Source organism: Austrofundulus limnaeus, unplaced genomic scaffold (genome assembly GCF_001266775.1).
Source record: "Austrofundulus limnaeus strain Quisiro unplaced genomic scaffold, Austrofundulus_limnaeus-1.0 Scaffold791, whole genome shotgun sequence".
NCBI classification, from domain to species: domain Eukaryota; kingdom Metazoa; phylum Chordata; class Actinopteri; order Cyprinodontiformes; family Rivulidae; genus Austrofundulus; species Austrofundulus limnaeus.
This window is the reverse complement of record NW_013953193.1, coordinates 90,638-94,414: the sequence shown is the minus strand read 5'-3', so window position 1 is coordinate 94,414 and position 3,777 is coordinate 90,638.

Sequence of the window (3,777 nt, the reverse complement as noted above, 5' to 3'; positions counted from 1 at the left end):
ATGCTGTCAAGCTGAAGAAGGAGTCCTATCAGGCTTTTTGGCCTATGGGACTTCAGAAGCAGCTGATGGGTACCGGCAGGCGAAGCGGCATATGGCTTGAGTGGTCATTGAGGCAAGAACCCGGGCGTGGGAGGAATTTGGAGAGGCCATAGAGAAAGACTTCCGCACGGCTTCGAGGCGATTCTGGTCCACCATCCGGCGTCTCAGGAGGGGGAAGCAGTGCAGCACCAACACTGTTTATAGTGGGGATGGTGTGCTGCTGACCTCAACTCGGGATGTTGTGGGCCTGTGTGCGGAATACTTCGAAGACCTCCTCAATCCCACCAACATGCCATCTGTTGAGGAAGCTGAGCCTGGGGACTTTGGGTTGGGCTCTCCAATCTCTGGGGACGAGCTCGCCGAGGTGGTTAAAAAGCTCCTCGGTGGCAGGGCCCTGGGGGTAGATGAGATCCGCCCGGAGTTCCTTAAGGCTCTGGATGTTGTAGGGTTGTGTTGGCTCACGTGACTTTGCAATATCTCATGGACATTGGGGGCAGTCCCCAAGGATTGGCAGACTGGGGTAGTGGTCCCCCTGTTTAAAAAGGGGGACGGGAGGGTGTGCTCCAATTACAGTGGGGTTACACTCTTAAGCCTCCCTGGTAAGGTCTATTCGGGGGTCCTGGAGAGGAGGGTCCRTCGGATAGTCGAACCTCGGATTCAAGAGGAGCAGTGCAGTTTTCGTCCTGGCTTGGAACACTGGACTAGCTCTACACCCTCAGCAGGATCCTAGAGGGTGCATGGGAGTTCGCCCAACTGGTCTACATGTGATTTGTGGACTTGGAGAAGGTGTTCAACCGTGTCCCAAGGGGGGCCTTGTGGGGGGTTCTCCAGGAATATGGGGTACCGGGCCCTTTGAAACAGGCTGTCAGGTCCTTGTACGACCTGTGTCAGAGTCTGGTCCGCATTGCTGGCAGTAAGTTGGGCTCGTTTCTGGTGAGAGTTGGACTCCGCCAAGGCTGCCCTTCGTCACCAATTCTGTTCATTACTTTCATGGACAGAATTTCTAGGCGCAGCCAAGGTGTGGAGGGGATCCGTTTTTGTGGCCTTAGGATCGCATCTCTGCTTTTTGBGGATGATGTGGTCCTGTTGGCTTCATCGGAACATGATCTGCAGTTCTTGCTGGAGTGGTTTGCGGCCGAGTGCGAAGCGGCTGGAATGAGGCTCATCACCTCCAAATCTGAGGCCATGGTCTTGAGCCAGAAAAGGGTAGAGTGCCTTCTCTGGGTCAGGTCAGGGGGGTCGCCCTGTCTCAAGTGGAGGGGTTTAAGTATCTGGGGATCTTGTTCATGAACGGGGGAAGAAGGGAGCGGGAGATCGACAGGCAGATTGGCACAGCATCTGCTGTAAAGCGGGCTGTACCGGTCCGGCGTGGTGAAGAGTGAGCTGAGTCAAAAAGCGAAGCTCTCGATTTACCGGTCGATCTACGTTCCTACCCTCATCTATGGTCATGAGCTTTGGGTCATGACCGAAAGAACGAGGTCCCGGATACAAGCGGCCGAAATGGGTTTCCACCGCAGGGTGGCTGGGTTCTCCCTTAGGGAAAGGATGAGAAGCTCGGTCATCCGGGAGGGACTCAGAGTAGAGCCGCTGCTCCTCCACGTCVAGAGGAGCCAGTTGAGGTGGCTCGGGCATCTGGTAAGGATGCCTCCTGGACGCCTCCCTGGTGAGGTGTTACGGGAACGTCCCACCGGGAGGAGGCCCCGAGGAAGACCCAAGACACGCTGGAGGGACTATGTCTCTCGGCTGGCCTGGGAACGCCTTGGAGTTCCCCTGGAGGAGCTGGAAGAAGTGGCTGGGGAAAGGAAAGTCTGAAGCTGCTGCCACCGCGACCCGACCCCGGATAGGCAGAAGAAAATGGATGGATGGATGGGCTAAGCTGGGGCAGACTGGCATACAGGGCTCCCGGGGAAATTCCCGGTGGGCCGGCGGATTGGTGGGCCAGCCCACGAGCTGAACCACCGGTCCCCCACCCGTCATCTGCGCGGGGGGGGGGATTTCACCTCAGCCCCTGAATCACCGGACCACAAGCTGCTCCACTGGCCCAGACGCAGGTCAGAGGGCCGGTGGTTCAGTCCGTGAACTGGCCCACTGGCTGAAGTGAACCTGGAGTGAACCACCAGCCTGACGCGCGGTTCATCAGCGCAGGGCGAGAGCGACATCAAGGAGTGACAGGTTCTTGGGCGCTGCTATTTTTCTGGATTCATTGTGCTCCAAACTAGGCCGTATCAAATGACTTTTCTACCTCTCCTCAACACCGGTCAGGCTGATCATACTGCACAGCTGATTGTGCTACAGAGCAGCCACCTAAGCTGACGATGAAAAGCAGAGATCAGAAAAACTAGTCCCAATAACCCCGGGCGGGCCACTAAAACAAACAGTGGCACTTAACAAAAACTAAACATTCACAAAATAAGAAACGCCTTGCCCTTATTACTGCTGCATAAATTAAATCTCTTGTCTCTGGCATCCAGAGAAATGCGGCGGCTCTAACAGGACCGAGTGGCTTTGATCTGAAAACTTCTCCCATAAAGCTCAGCCTAGGACAACAAATCAGCTCTGTGTTTACTAATAACTCAGAAGACGATTTTGAAAAGTCATGTACCAGCTAGATCTAATAGAGATACGTGATGCTCCAGCTCGCCAATTCACTGTGGAACATCACCTGTCAGTCATCAGGGGCGCAACAAGTGGGGGTGGCCACAGGGGGCTGTGTACTAACAGTTTTATCCACTAGAGTCCCAAGCTTTGTGCTTTTGTAAATCTTTCACAACTATATAGAGGGCTTATATCACGAAAGAACCAGGAATCGGGCTGAGAAAATCATCAATGACTCCACTCACCCAGGTCAACATCTTCCAACTCCTCCCGTCTGGCAGACGCTACAGATCTCTGTCCACAATGACTGTCAGACACAAGAACAGTTTCTACCCCCAGGCCATCACCGACATCAACAGCTAATCATCAGACATCCCTCAGCTTGATCATATATTCTATACTATAGAGAACTCTTTATCACTATTATTATACATTTCTGCATTACTGAAACTTATGCAAAATAATCTACCTCTAATCTGCTGCTGTCGTATTATTACTTAATATTAACTTAGAAAACTGTTGTCATATAGTTTTTGTTGAAGTGAAGTACAATGTGAATCTTTCTGTATATAGTGTAATGTGTGTGAATTGAATGCTAAGTGTCTGTACAGTGTTGATACCATTGAGTCACGAACTGCCGGAAACAAATTCCTTGTGTGTGTCAACATACTTGGCCAATAAAACTGATTCTGATTCTGATTATATAAGATTAGTAGAACATTATAAATATTTTTGAAAAACTAAGAATTAAAAATATAAATATATATTTAACTTAAAATATAAATAAATTTAAAATAGTTCATCTGAATAAAGACAACTAAATATCCTCAATATCAGGATGACGCTTCATGAGATTAGAGGAATTAAATAAATTTATATTTTTTAATGGACTTTTATTTTGAAACTGCAGATGTTTCTCTTCCCATCAGGGAGGCTTTGTCAGTTGAAAGTGTTTGGAATGGGAGCATTAGAGCTTCATGAAGGTCTATAACTTAGAACACACACATGATAGAAATCTGATATATACAGCGGGTAAAATAAGTATTGAACATATCACCATTTTTCTCAGTAAATATATTACTAGAGGTGCTAATGACATGAAATTTTCACCAGATGTCGGTAACAACCCAAGTGGTCCATACA